Source organism: Canis lupus, chromosome 29 (assembly GCF_003254725.2).
Source record: "Canis lupus dingo isolate Sandy chromosome 29, ASM325472v2, whole genome shotgun sequence".
Taxonomy (NCBI): Eukaryota; Metazoa; Chordata; class Mammalia; order Carnivora; family Canidae; genus Canis; species Canis lupus.
Window position 1 is genome coordinate 3,104,583 of NC_064271.1, and position 16,371 is coordinate 3,120,953.

The following is a 16,371-nucleotide window of genomic DNA, read 5'->3' on the forward strand; positions in this document are numbered from 1 at the left end:
GTATGGTACATTTCAGACATTGTTTAAGAAGACTCTAGAGAAACCCAAAGCAAATAAGGAAAGAAAAACAAAATCAGAGTAAATTTTATTTTATTTACTCTTATTTTATATGTAGCTTCTGATACCTATAGTTACAGCAAACATTAAACACAGCTTAATTCTTAGATAAACATAAAAACTCACCCTAACATCCTCTTTATCTCAGTTACTTTTTACTCAGAACATCATGTATGGCTTTTAACAGAAAATTATAAGGCATACTAAAGGAAAAAATTAAAACCCACACACACATTGAAGTGACAGAGCAAGACTCAGATCAGAATCATAAGTGACAGGGTGGTTAGAATTATCAAACTTGGATTTTAAAACAATTATGATTGATGTGCTAAAAGCTGTAATGAAAAAGTGGACAAAATGCAAGAACGGATGGATAATGACAATTTTAAGAATCAATAGAAAAGCCTAGAAATCAAAAACTCTGTATCTGAAATTTAAAAATGCCTTAGAAAGGCCCATTAATACACTGTACTCAACTAAAGAATTTGGTAAGATTGAAGAAATATTAATAGAAACTCCCAAGACTGAAATGTTAAAAAAAAAAGAAAGAAAAAGAAAAAGAAAAGAATATTTGAGAACTGTGAGATAATTAATAAATGTGCTTCATGTGTAATTGGAATAGAAAAAGATGAGAAAAATCTACAGAAGAAATATTTGAGGCAATAGTAGAATTTTGCAAATTTTAGTAATTAAAACCAAACCACGGATCCAGAATCTGAGATAACACCAAGCAAGATAAATACAAATAAGAAAAATCTATACCTAGGCATAACAAATTAAAATGGCAGAAAACTTAAAAATCTTGCAAGAGTAAACATCTTGAAAGAAGCAGACAAAACTATTTATAGAAGGCAAGTACAAGAAGTCCGTCAGTCTTCAGAAACCATGCAAACAAGAAGAGAATAGAGTGAAATGTTTAATATATTGAACTAAAAAAAAATAAATAAAAACTAGTAACCTGCAATGCTGTATTTTGTAAAATTATTCTTCAAAGGAAGAATAAATAAAAACTTTCTAGGACAAACCTTGAGGGAACTTGTCACTAGTATACCTGCTTTACTCAAAATGTTAAAAGTTCTTTAGAAGGAACATGATATATGTCAGAAACTTGAATCTGCATTTAAAAAAAAAAAGAGCAGTGGAGAAAGAATAGGTGAAGATCTAATAAAATATGTTATTTTTATTATTCTTTGTTCATTGCACAGATGAAACTTTCTTCATAATAAACAGTAAAAATATACATAGTCATATGTATATAGTCATATATATTGTTAGTGAATAAGTGAATAAATATATTGTAAGGGGATAAGTGAAGTGAATGACCACAATGTTATGAGGAAGAGAGTAGGAATAGTTTGTTATAAGGTACTTAGACTACTGGTGAAGTAGTGTAGTGATATTTGAAAAAAGACTTGGAATAGTCAAGGGCAATCATTAAACAACTAAAAAGAGAAGTATAATTCTTATATTAAGGAAAGGGGAAAAATGGAATTATATTAACTGTTCAATTAAAACCAGAGAAGGCAAGAAAATAATTAAAAAAAAAAAAAGATGAAAGAGAAAAGAAAAAAGAAAAAAACAAGGCAAAAAACAAACCCCCAAAAAGTAACAAATATGGCTGAAATATTTTATAGTGACATAAGAGGCAGTACAAGCAGGGTAAAATATGCTAAATTGAAATAGTCCACCCAAATACTAAAATATAAACAAGCAAACACGAGCAACAACAGACCCCAGTTATGTGTGTGAAGAAGATGATCAGAATCCCTATTTGCTCTATCTTATAAAATACCCAAATTTCAACACCAAAAATTGTAAAACATCAAAAAAATAAAAAAAGCAATTAGACATGACCCATATACTGCTGCAGGGAATTTGGGGGAGGGAAAGCATGCAACAGAAACTGCCTTTGAAGGCTTTTAGGGTCTTAGCAGGCAAATATTTCAAAGCAGTTATTATAGAATGTTCAAATAACAAAGAGTATTGTGTTTAAAGAATTACTAAGAGAATAATTTGTCACCAAATAAAGACTATCAATGATACTTTTTAAAAAGTATTTAGTAATGGAAAATCTGGAGTTAAAAAGTACAATAACCAAAGTGAAAGAATCACAAGAGCTCAACAGTAGATTTGAGCTAACTAGAATTAGAATTGATACATTCTACCTAAGAAGGATTAATAAATATTACTCGATTTTATGGCAAAGACAAAATGTAAAAAATAAAGACTTAGAATTGTGAACATCATTAATTACATCATCAAAATATATGTGAATACCAAATAGAGAGGAGAGAAGGAAGAAAAATATTTGAAGATAAAATATTTGAAAATATTTCCAAATTTAAAATGAAAACTTTAAACTACACACATGAAGCCAAATGAATTACAAATGAAATAAACAGATTTTCCCATCTAGATACCTATAGTCAAAATGTTGAAAGGCAAAGACCAAAAAAGAAAGAAAAAGAAAAAACAGGAAAGAAACAAGAGGAAAATGATTTATCATATACAAAGGAAACTGAATAAGACTTAACTTTTACTTCTCAACAAGAACAGTGGAGCAAAAAGGTACTGGGATGATGTATTTAAAGTGCTGAAGGAGAAATGCAACCAAGAATATTATATGTACTAAAGCTATATTTCAAAAATAAAGATGACTGCATCAATTTGCATTGCTACCAATAGGGGATAAAGATTACATTTTCTCCACATCCTCCCCAACCTTTGTTACTTATTTGTCTTTTTGATTCTAGCCATTCTGACAGGTAAAAGATGACATATATCCTTGTGGTTTTGATCTTGCATTTTCCTGATAGCTGATGATGTCGAGCATCTTTTCAAGGGTCTGTTTGCCATCTGTGTGTTTGGGGTTTTTTAAATTATTTTTTTAATTGGAGTTCAATTTGCCAACATATAGCATATCACCCAGTGCTCATCCTGTCAAGTGCCCCCGTCAGTGCCCATCACCCAGTCACCCCATCCTGCTGCCCACCTCCCTTTCCACTACCCTGTTTGTTTCCCAGAGTTAGGGGTCTCTCATGTTCTGTCACCCTCACTGATATTTCCCACTCATTTTTTCTCCTTTCCCCTTTATTCCCTATCACTATTTTTTATATTCCTCAAATGAATGAGACCATATAATGTTTGTCCTTCTCCAATGAACTTACTTCACTCAGCATAATACCCTCCAGTTCAATCCACGTCGAAGCAAATGGTGGGTATTTGTCGTTTCTAATGGCTGAGGAATATTCCATTGTATACATAGACCACATCTTCTCGATCCATTCATCTTTCGATGGACACCGAGGCTCCTTCCACAGTTTGGCTATTGTGCGCATTGCTGCTAGAAACATTGGGGTGCAGGTGTCCCTGCGTTTCATTGCATCTGAATCTTTGGGGTAAATCCCCAGCAGTGCAATTGCTGGGTCGTAGGGCAGGTCTCTTTTTAACCCTTTGAGGAACCTCCACACAGTTTTCCAGAGTGGCTGCACCAGTTCACATTCCCACCAACAGTGCAGGAGGGTTCCCTTTTCTCCGCATCCTCTCCAACATTTGTGGATTCCTGCCTTGTTAATTTTCCCCATTCTCACTGGTGTGAGGTGGTATCTCATGGTGGTTTTGATTTGTATTTCCCTGATGGCAAGTGATGTGGAGCATTTTCTCCTGTGCTTATAGGCATTGTGTGGCTGTCCACAGCACCATTTTCCCAGCACCATTTATTGAAGATACCATCATTTTTCCAGTGGATAGTCTTTCCTGTTTTCTCGAATAGAAGTTGACCATAAAGTTCAGGGTCCACTTCTGGATTCTCTATTCTGTTCCATTGATCTATGTGTCTGTTTTTGTGCCAGTACCACACTGTCTTGATGACCACAGCTTTGTAGTACAGCCTGAAATCTGGCATTGTGATGACGCAGCTCTGGTTTTCTTTTTTTAATATTCTCCTGGCTATTCAGGGTCTTTTCTGATTCCACACAAATCTTAGGATGATTTGTTCCAACTCTCTGAAGAAAGTCCATGGTATTTTGATAGGGATTGCATTAAACGTGTACATTGTCCTGGGTAACATTGACATTTTCACAATATTAATTCTGCCAATCCATGAGCATGGAATATTTTTCCATCTCTTTGTGTCTTCCTCAATTTCTTTCAGAAGTGTTCTGTAATTTTTAGGGTATAGATCCTTTACCTCTTTGGTTAGGTTTATTCCTAAGTATCTTATGCTTTTGGGTGCAATTGTAAATAGGATTCACTCCTTAACTTCTTTTTCTTCAGTCTCATTGTTAGTGTATAGAAATGCCACTGATTTCTGGGCATTGATTTTGTATCCTGCCATGCTGCCAAATTGCTGGATGAGTTCTAGCAATCTTGGGGTGGAGGCTTTTGGGTTTTCTATGCACAGTATCATGTCATCTGCAAAGAGGGAGAGTTTGACTTCTTCTTTGCCAATTTGAGTGCCTTTTATTTCTTTTTGTTGTCTGATCGCTGAGGCTAGGACTTCCAGTACTATGTTGAATAGCAGTGGTGAGAGTGGACATCCCTGTCTTGTTCCTGATCTTAGGGGAAAGGCTCCCAGTGTTTCCCCATTGAGAATGATATTTGCTGTGGGCTTTTCATATACAGCTTTTGAGATGCTGAAGAATGTTCCCTCTATCCCTACACTCTGAAGAGTTTTGATCAGGAATGGATGCTGTATTTTGTCAAATGCTTTCTCTGCATCTAATGAGAGGATCATATGGTTCTTGGTTTTTCTCTTGCTGATATGATGAATCACATTGATTGTTTTACGAGTGTTGAACCAGCCTTGTGTCCCGGGGATAAATCCCACTTGGTCATGGTGAATAATCTTCTTAATGTAGTGTTGGATCGTATTGGCTAGTATCTTGGTGAGAGTTTTTGCATCTGTATTCATCAGGACATTGGCATATAATTCTCCCTTTTGGTGTGCTCTTTGTCTGGTTTTGGAATTAAGGTGATGCTGGCCTCATAGAACAAGTTTGGAAGTACTCCATCTCTTTCTATCTTTCCAAACAGCTTTAGGAGAATAGGTATGGTTTCTTCTTTAAACGTTTGATGGAATTCCCCTGGGAAGCCATCTGGCCCAGGACTTTTGTGTTTTGGGAGGTTTTTGATGACTGCTTCATTTTTCTCCCTGGTGATCGGCCTGTTCAGGTTTTCTATTTCTTCCTGTTCCAGTTTTGGTAGTTTGTGGTTTTCCAGAAATGCTTCCATTTCTTCTAGATCACCTAATTTATTGGTGTGTAGCTGCTTATAATATGTTTTTAAAATCCTTTGTATTTCCTTGGTGTTGGTAGTGATCTCTCCTTTCTCATTCATGATTTTATTAGTCTTTTCTCTTTTGTTTTTAATAAGGCTGGCTAATGGTTTATCTATCTTATTAAGTCTTTCAAAGAACCAACTCCTGGTTTTGTTGATCTGTTCTACAGTTCTTCTGGTCTCTATTTCATTGAGTTCTGCTCGAATCTTTATTAACTCTCTCTGCTGGCTGTAGGTTTTATTTGCTGTTCTTATCTAGATCCTTTAGGTGCAAGGTTAGCTTGTGTATTTGAGTTTTTTCCAGTTTTTTGAGGGATGCTTGTATTGCAATGTATTTCCCTCTCAGGACTGCTTTTGCTGTATCCCAAAGATTCTGAACGGTTGTATCTTCATTTTCATTAGTTCCCATGAATCTTTTTAATTCTTCTCTAATTTCCTGGTTGACCCTTACATCTTTTAGCAGGATGCTCTTTAACCTCCACGTGTTTGAATTTCTTCCAAATTTCCTCTTGTGATTGAGTTCAAGTTTCAAAGCATTATGGTCTGAAAATACACAGGGGACAATCCCAATCTTTTGGTATTGGTTGAGACCTGATTTGTGTACCAATATGTGGTCTATTCTGGAGAAAGTTCCATGTGCCCTTGAGAAGAATGTGTATTCAGTTGCATTTGGATGTACAGTTCTGTAAATATCTGTGAAATCCATCTGGTCCAGTGTATCATTTAAAGCTCTTGTTTCTTTGGAGATGTTGTGCTTAGAATATCTGTCATTTACAGAAAGTGCCGTGTTGAAGTCTCCCAGTATAAGTGCATTATTATCTAAGTCTGTCTTTACTTTGGTTATTAATTGATTGATATACTTGGCAGTTCGCCCATCAGGGGAATACTCATGATTGTTAGGTCCTCTTGTTGGGTAGATCCTTTAAGTATGATATAGTGACCCTCTTCATATCTTACTACAGTCTTTGGCATAAAGTTTAATTTATCTGATATGAGGATTGCTACCCCAGCTTTCTTTTGAGGACCATTTGAATGGCAAATGGTTCTCCAACCTTTCATTTTCAGGCTGTATGTGTCCTTAGGTCTAAAATGAGTCTCTTGTAGACAGCAAATAGATGGGTCCTGCTTTTTTATCCAGTCTGAAACCCTGTGTCTATTGATGGGATCTTTAAGCCCATTCACGTTGAGTTATTATTGAAAGATATGAATTTAGTGTCTTCATAATACCTGTTCAGTCCCTGTCTTCGTGAGTTATTTCTTTTTTTTTTTTCTTTTTTTTTTTTGTTTTTGTGTTTGTGTGTGTGTGAGTTATTTCTTTGGACTTCCTCTTTCTTTTACAGAGTCCCCCTTAATATTTCTTGCAGAGTTGGTTTAGTGGCCACATATTCTTTCAGTTTCTGCCTATCTTGGAAGCTCTTTATCTTTCCTTCATTCTGAATGAGGCCCTTGCTCGATAAAGTATTCTTGGCTGCATGTTCTTCTCATTTTAGACCCTGAATATATCCTGCCAGCCCTTCTGGCCTGCCAGGTCTCTGTGGAGAGGTCTGATGATAATCTCATATTTCTCCCCATATAAGTTAGGGATCTCTTGTCTCTTGTTGCTTTAAGGATCTTCTCTTTATCTTTGAAATTTATAAGTTTCACTATTAAATGTCGAGATGTTGAATGGTTTTTATTGATTTTAGGGGGGATCTCTCTGTCTCCTGGATCTGAATACCTGTTTCTCTCCCCACATTAGGGAAGTTCTTAGCTATGAATTGGTCAAATACACTTTCTGTTCTTCTGTCCCTTTCGGTGCCCTCTGGAACTCCAATTATATGTAGATTTTTCCTTCTAAGTCTGTCATTTATTTCCCTTAACCTTTCCTCATGGTCTTTTAATTGTTTTTCTCATTTTTCCTCAGCTTCCTTCCTTGCCATCAACTTGTCTTCTATGTCACTCACTCATTCTTCTACCTCATTAACCCTCATTGCTAGGACCTCCAGTTTGGATTGCATCTCATTTAATTGATTTTTAATTTAGGCCTGATTAGATCTAGATTCTGCAGTCATGAAGTGTCTTGAGTCCTTTATGCTTTTTTTCAGATCCACCAGTAGCATTATAATTGTGCTTCTGAATTGGTTTTCTGACATCGAATTGTAATCCAAATTTTGTAACTCTGTGGGAGAGAGGACTGTTTCTGATTCTTTCCTTTGTGGTGAGTTTGTTCTAGTCATTTTGCTCAGTGCAGAATGGGAAAAAAAAGTTGTACTGGAAAAAGGAAGAAAAAAAGAGAAGAAAAAAGGGGAACAAACCAAAAAAAACAAAAACAAAGAGGGGTATTCTCTGGTTCTATATACTGTGAATCCTTCGACTTCCCCTGGAGCTTTCCAGCACTGCTTGGCCAAGAACTTGGTCTTCCCCTGTCCTTCCAGCTGGTCTTCTAGGAGAGGGGCCTGCTGTGCTGATTCTCAGGTGTGTGCCCCTGGGGGAGCTGCCCTGTCCCCTGCCTGGCACACGTCCCAGTGGTATCTGTTTATCCTGTTAGGCCTCTGTTCCCTGGCAGCCGCCCCTCTCAGGCATAGCGTGACCAAAGGAAGAACAACAACAGTGGTGGGGCCAGCTCTCCAGCTCTGGAGTCATCTCGCAGTAACCACAGCAGCCTAGTCCGTACTAGCCTGGATGCTCTGGGGACAGGGTGTGCTGACTCCGCCTGTCCCGGGGGGAGCTCAGGATCCTTGGCTATGTCCACTGGCGCCCTGGAATCTGGGGCCTGCGCTGCTGGAATCGCCCTGGGGGCTGCAGTTTCCGAAGTCAGCAGGGCACAGCCCCCTCCGCCCAGAGCTGCTGCCTGAGCTTTTCCCGAGGCCCTGCCGGGCGTGCTCCAGCCCTTTACCAGGCTCAGCCCACGGTGTGTGGCACACTTTCCCCAGGGCACACTTCCTCTGTTAGTTACCCCAGGAACCTAGGAGATCCATTGCCCCTCCTGGGATCCTGCCCAAGTTCCCTGCAAGTGCCTTCCCATCCAGGAAGATTTTTAAAGTCCCTGCTTCTCCGGGACCTTTCTGTCCAAGAGGCTTTTGCCACCCAACTTTAGCCCGGCTCCTCGTGGGGGACCGTACCCCACTTGGTTCTTTTTTATTTATTTATTTTCCATCTTCCTACCTTGTTAGAAGTGCAAACTCTTCTCTCTGTAGCATTCCAGCTGTTATCTCTCTAAATCTCAGGCCAAAATCATAGGTTTTCAGTATGATTTCAAAGTTATCTAGGTAAGTTGGTGGGGATAGGTGTCTTGGGGACCCTACTCTTCTGCCATCTTACCCTGCCGCCTTCTGTTTGTATTTTTTTTAAAAAAATATATCTATCCGGGTCTTCTGCTTCTTTTTTTTTAAATAAATTATTTTAAATGAGTTGTATAATTCTTTATATATATTGGATATTAACCCCCTTATCAGATATACCACTTGCAAATATCTTCTCTCATTTAGTAAGTTGTCTTGTTATTTGTTGATTTTTTTCTTTTACTGTCCCAAAGCTTTTTATTTTGGTATACTCCCAATCATTCATTTTTCCTTTTGTTTCCCTTGCCCAGGGAGTGTGTGTGTGTGTGTGTGTGTGCGTACATATACATATATATGTGTATATATACGCACACACACATATATATCATATATATTATGGAATATATATTATATATATTTTGGAATATTAGTCATAGAAAAGAAAGTACTCTTGTCATTTTCAACAACATAGATGGAGCTAGAAGGTATTATGCTAAGTGAAGTGAGATAGAGAATGAAATATACTATATGATTTCATTTATATGTGGAATTTAAAAACCAAAACAGGTTCTCAAATACAAAGAACAAACTGGTAATTACCAGAAGGGAGGTAAATGAGGGGATGGGTGTAAGAAAAAGGGATAAGGTAAAAACACCCATCTACAAAATAAATGAATAACAAAGATGAAAGTACAACACAGAGAATATAGTCAATAATATTGTAATTATGTTGTTTGGTGACAGATGGTGACCAACAGTTATTCTCATAAGCACTGAATAATGTATGGAATTGTTGAATCATTATGTTCTATGACTGAAACTAACATAACATTGTGTTTTAATTATACTGCAATAAAATAAGTAAATTAAAAAAAAAAACAAACAAAGGGGAAGTATATCTATTGCCAACAACACAAACAGAATTTGTTCTTATTATCCACTTTAGAAGACATGCCAAAGGAAGTTCTTTCAGTTGAAAAAAAATTTGAAGATGCACAAAAACAAAGATAACCAGATTTTTTATTATGTTTTAAGTTATTGGTTATTTTTACGTAGAAAATATATATCTTAACACCAAATGTATTTTGAATATGCACAAAAAGCAAAAATCACCAGAAATTTAATATGTAGGATATTACAAAATATAATTACATATTTCTTCCCTTTATTTTATTAACTGCTTTAAAAAGCAACTGTATGATTCAATGTGTATATAACTGTATTGTTGGGTCTATAATATATAGAAAAGTAATATATCTGACAGAGCACCACAAAGTAGTTGGGTTGGAATAAAGCTGTTTTAAGGGATGTCCACTCTCAATAAAGTAATGATTTCAAAGAGTAACTTGAAGCTATAGAAACAAAAAAAAAAGGTAAATGGGGACATAACAAACATGTATTTGATAAAAATATGTAGCAAATACATATTTGATCTTCTTTCTCGTCTCAGCTTTTCAACAATATGATTATAGTGCTTACATAAAGCAATAATTATAGCAGTGTTATTTTATAGTAACCTGTATATACATAATATGTATTACAATAACAAGAAGGAAAAAAAGAGCAAGCAATGAAGTTATATAGTAATGAAGTCTCTGTCACTCAAATTAGATTAATATAAATCTGAAGTTTTGATAAGTAAAGATATATATTTTAACCTCTAAGAATGATTTAAAACATAATTAAAGGTCAGTATATGAGTAAAATACTACATTCAGAAATAAACACTAAATTAAAAGAAAGAGTAAAACAGAGAAATATTGTATGTATAGAAAACAAATAAAGAGAAAACAAAATAGCACATGTGTATTTAATTGTATCAATAATATCATTAAATGTGAATAGCTACCCAATCAAAAAGCATGAATGAAAGAGATCACAACCAACACCAAAGAAACACAAATTATGAGAATATTATGTAAAACTATATGCCAACAGAGTGGACAGTCTGGAAGACATAGACAACATTCTAGACATATACAAACTACCAAAACTGAAACAGGAAGATATAGAAAATTTGAATAGACCCCCCAGCAAAGAAATTGAATCAGTAATCAAAATTCTCCCAACAAATAAAAGTCCAGGGCCAGATGGCTTCCCAGAGGAATTCTACCAGATATTCAAAGAAAAGTCAATACCTATACCTATGATTTTCAAACTCTTCCAAAAAATAGAAATGGAAGGAAAACTTTCAAACTCATTCTATGAGGCCAGCATTATCTTGATTCCAATACCAAACAAAGACCTCCACTAAAAAGGAAAACTACCAGTATCCCTGATGAACATGGATGCAAAAATTCTTCAAATGATATTAGTAAATCAAATCCAATAGTACATAAAAAGAATTATTCAACACAATTGAGTGGGATTTATTCCTGGGCTATAAGTCTGGTTCAATATTCACAAATCAATCAACATGATACACTACACTAATAAAAGAAAGGATAAGAAACATATGATCCTCTCCATAGATGCAGAAAAAGCATTTGACAAAATATAGCATTCTTTTTTGATAAAAATTCTCAACAAAGTACATAGAGATGGAACATAACACAATATTGTAAAAGCCATATACAAAAGACCCACAACTAATATCAACCTCAATGGGGAAAAACAGCTTTTTCTCTAGGATCAGGAACAAAACAGGGATGTCAACTCTCACAATTATTATTTAGCATCAGCAATCAGACCACAAAAAGAAATAAAAGGCATCCAAGATACCTGCGTGGCTCAGCGGTTGAGCATCTATCATTGGCCCAGGGTGTGATCCCAGGATCCAGGGTCAAATCCCACATCAGGCTCCTTGCAGGGAGCCTGCTTCTCCCTCAGCCTGTGTCTCTGCCTGTCTCTCTCTCTCTCTCTCTCTCTCTGGCTCTAATGAATAAATAAATAAATAAAATATTTTAAAAAAGAAACAAAAGGCATCCAAACTGTAAGGAAGAAGTCAAACATTTACTATTTGCATACAGCATGATACACTGTGGAAAACCTGAAAGACTCCACCCAAAAAATCACTAGAATTAACATGAATTCAGCCAAGTTGCTAATATACTGAAAACTATTGCATTTCTATACACCAATATTGAAGGAGCAGGAAGAGAAATCAAAAAAATTATCTCATTTACAACTGCATGAAAAACCATAAGATACCTCATAGGATAAAACTCACCAACCAGGTAAAAGATCTGTACTCTGAAAATTATGGAATACTTAAGAAGTATTGAAGAGGACATAAAATAATGGAAAAAAATTCCATGCTCATGGATTGGAAGAATAAAATTGTTATAATGTCTGTACTGTTCAAAGGAATCTACACATTTAATGCAATCCCTATCAAAATACACCAGCATTTTTCACAGAGTAGGAACAAACAATTCTAAATTTTTTGTTTGTTTGTTTTTGTTTTTGTTTTTTAAGGCATCATACAGAGAGCCTGATGTGGGACTCGATCCAGGGTCTCGAGGATCACGCCCTGGGCTGCAGGCGGCGCTAAACCACTGCGCCACTGGGGCTGCCCCAATTCTAAAATTTGTATGGAACCACAAAAGACCCTAAATAGCCAAAGCAGTTCTGAAAAAGAAAAGCAAACTAGAGGCCTCATAATTACAGACTTCAACCTATGTTACAAAGCTGTGGTCATCAAGACAGTGTGGCACTGGCACAAAAACAGACACAGATCAATAGAACAGAATAGAAAACACAGAAATGGACCAACAACTATTTGGCCAACTAATCTTCAACAAAACAGGAAAGAATATCTAATGGAACAAAGACACTCTAACAAATGGTTTTGAAAAAACTGGACTGCAACATGCAGAAGAGTGAATTGGACCACTTTCTTATACCATACACACAAAAAAAATTCAAATTGGATTAAAGACCTAAATATGAGACAGGAAACCATCAAAATCACAGAGGCAGCAGAGTCTTTGACCTCAGCCATAGAACTTCTTATTACTAGATAAGACTCCTGAGCAAGGGAAACAAAAGCAAAAATGAACTATTGGGACTTCATCAAGATAAAAAGCTTCTGCACAGCAAAGAAAACAGTCAACAAAACTAAAAGGCAGGCTATAGGGATGCCTGGGTGGCTCAGCGATTAAGCATCTGCCTTCAGCTCAGGGTGTGATCCCAGTGTCCTGGGATGGAGTCCCACATCAGGCTTCTTGCATGGAGCCTGCTCCTCCCTCTGCCTCTGTCTGTCTGTCTGTCTCTCTCTCTGTGCTTCTTATGGATAAATAATAAAAATAAAAGGCAGGTTACAGAATGAGAGAAGATATTTGCAAATGACATATCTGATAAAGGGTTAGTATCCAAAATCTATAAAGAACTTAGCAAACTCAATACTCAAAAAAACAAGTCATACAGTTAAGAAATCGGCAAAAGACAAGAATATACATTTTTCCAAAGACTACATCCAGATGGCTAACAAACACATGAGGATGCTCAGCATCACTCTTCATCAAAGAAATACAAATCAAAACCACAATGTGATACTATCTCACACCTGTCAGAATGACTAAAGTTAACAACATAGGAAACAGCAGATGCTGATGAGGAGACAGAGAAAGGGGAACCCTCTTCCACTCTTGGGAATGCAAACTGGTGCAGCATTCCAGAAAACAACATGGAGGTTCCTCAAAAAGTTAAAAATAGAACTACCCTATAACCCAGCAATTGCACTACTGGGTATTTACACGAAGGATGCAAAAATACTGATTCAAAGGAGCACATGCACCCTCAATGTGTACAGCAGCATTATCTACAACAGCCAAACTATTGAAAGAGCCCACCCAAGTGATTGGATAAAGAAGTGGTATGTATGTGTATATATGCATATATATTTATACACACACACACACACACAATGGAATGTTACTCAGTCATCAAAAAAATGAAATCTTGTCATTTGCAATCACATGGATGGAGCTAGAATGTATTATGTTAATTAAAATAAATCAGAGAAAGATGAATACTGGAAACAAAAGAGATGAACATATGGGAAGGGGGAAAAAGAGAGAGAGAAGCAAATGATAGACTCATAACGATAAAGAACAAACTGAGGGTTGATGGACGAAGGAGGGTGGGAGATGGGCAGATAAAAATTTGGAAGAACAAAAACAAAAACAAAACTGGATTGGGTCCAAAATATAGAAGGAACTGCAAGTCAAAATACATATTTAACTCTATACCCATAAAACTTAGCATTGTGTCAACCAGTCAAGTGCTGCTCAACACACAGTTATCTTATCAATATATTAAAGTTTTTATTGAAGGCCAAAATGAATAATTTATTCTTAATATAACTCAACATCATAAAAAAAAAGAAAAATATATCATCCACAGGAAACATGCTTTAAAGATGTAAATAGGTGGAAAGTGGAAAATAATATACCATGCAAACAATAAACATTGTAAAGCTGACATAGATTTATGATATCAGTAAAAATAGAGACAAATAAACAGAAATAAGAGATATTTTCATAATGACAAAAGTCAATCAGAAGATCTAACAATTAAAAACATGCACCAAGAATAGAGCCCTGAAATACATATTGGAAAACTGATAGACCTGAGGGGAGAATTAGACGCTATTATCTGGAATTTCTAATACTCTCCTTTAACAATAAATAAAATAACTCGGCAAAAGATCCATGGTCAATGAAAAACTTGATTAGCACTATTTCTGTGTTGATTATTGAACATCTATAGATGGTCCCAACAAATTACAGAAAATATATGCTCATTTCAAGTGCACATAAAACATTCTCCAGTTAAACCACATTCTATTTCATATAAGAAATTTCAATAGACTTTATATTGAAATCATACACATTATGTGTATGAATGGGATTAAATTCTGCTAGAATGGGATTAAATTTTTAAAATTATGGGAAATTAACAAATAAAAATAATGTTAATAAAAATAGTTAATAACCAATGAATTAAAGAAAAATCACAAGATGAAATAAAAAGTATTTTGAGATGAATTTTTTAAAAATATCAACACTTATGGGATATGGCTTAAGGGAAAAATTAAGGCTGTTATCTATATTAAAAGATCAGAAAGATCTCAAATCACTAAACTAATTTCTTCATTGTCATGGCCTTTGTTCTTTTATCCAAGATCAGATGATTATGTTGATGTGGAACTATTTCTGGGTGCTTTGTTTCATTCCATTAATTCATTTGTATATGCTTTTGCCAGTAACACACTGTCTTGATAAGTTTAGCTTTGTAGTAAGTGTTGAAATTGGCTAGTGTAAGTCCCTGACCATTCTTCAATATTGTGTTGACTATTCTGAGTCTTTTACTCTTCCATATAAACTTCAAAGTCATTTTTGAGATCTATACAATAACTTGCTGGGATCTTTATTTAGATTGCATTGAAACTATAAACCAAATTGGAAAAACTGACATTTTTATTAAGCCTTTCTATACATATACATGGAATATCTCTCCATTTATTTTCTTTTTATTTCTTTCTTCAGAGATTTAGAGTTCTCTTCCTTTAGCTCTTGTATATGTTTTGTTAGTTTTTATCTATTTGATAAGCACCATGTAAAATATTTCAAACTATAATTTATTATAAAGATGATTAGTGGCAATAGAATTAGTATTCTTTGTAACTTTTAGTAAAGAATGCAAGAAGAAAACATCTATAATCCTAAAGAAGGATTAAACAATTTTTATTTATTTATTTATTTATTTATTTATTTATTTATTTATTTACTTATTTATTTATTTTACTTTTCACGATTATATAAAATTTCTGAAGCCCTGTTCTGTTATTCTTCCTATCTGGCTATGGCACTTCTCCCCTGGAATTGGTATTTGGTGAGAAGTGGGAAAATACTGCTTTCTGTCTGGAGATTTGGACAATGCCCCACTTCTGTGCCTTCATTGTGACTTTAAATCTGCACCAATTTAAATACTATTAGGAAACTTATTAAGTGGAATGTGAGTCAGAACATAGAAGCATGTTGTTTGGGATCCCTGGGTGGTGCAGCGGTTTGGCGCCTGCCTTTGGCCCAGGACACGATCCTGGAGACCCGGGATCGAATCCCACGTCGGGCTCCCGGTGCATGGAGCCTGCTTCTCCCTCTGCCTGTGTCTCTGCCTCTCTCCCTCTCTCTTGGTGACTATCATAAATAAATAAAAATTAAAAAAAAAAGCATGTTGTTTTCATGTTTTATGTCTATAATTTTTCAAAAGTCAGTGGTGGGATAATAACCAAATAAAATTGGGTATTCAGGTCTATCCTTTTTTGTCAATGAGTGTGGCTTTTCCTGTGTCTAATATAAAAGTTCAATGAGCATTGCTTTTTCTTTGTGGCATTATAATACTAAACTCTTGATTTCCTGAGCCTAATATAAATAATAGGAATTCAATAAATAAAAAAGAATCTAAAGTAAGGATTTTTAATCTAATATTTTAGGGCATGGCAGATGCTTTAAATTTATGTACTACTCTTTATTTTTTACCTCTCTAAACTCAAGCCCCAACAGAAATAAGATTTTTTAAGTTATTATCTCATTTTTTCTAAAAAATACTGTGCATTTATTGTCATACAAGATATAAAAAATGTCATAAGATGGAAAGACTACTATTTCAGTATTTGCTTGCTGAGTAAATAGATTGAGAATCTTAAATTTATAAAACCTCATGGGATTAAGTGTAATACTTATAACAGGTTTTGCATTATAAATATACTATTAAATGGCTCATTATCTTGCAGATTATTTATTATATGATATCTGTGTAAATATATATGCTG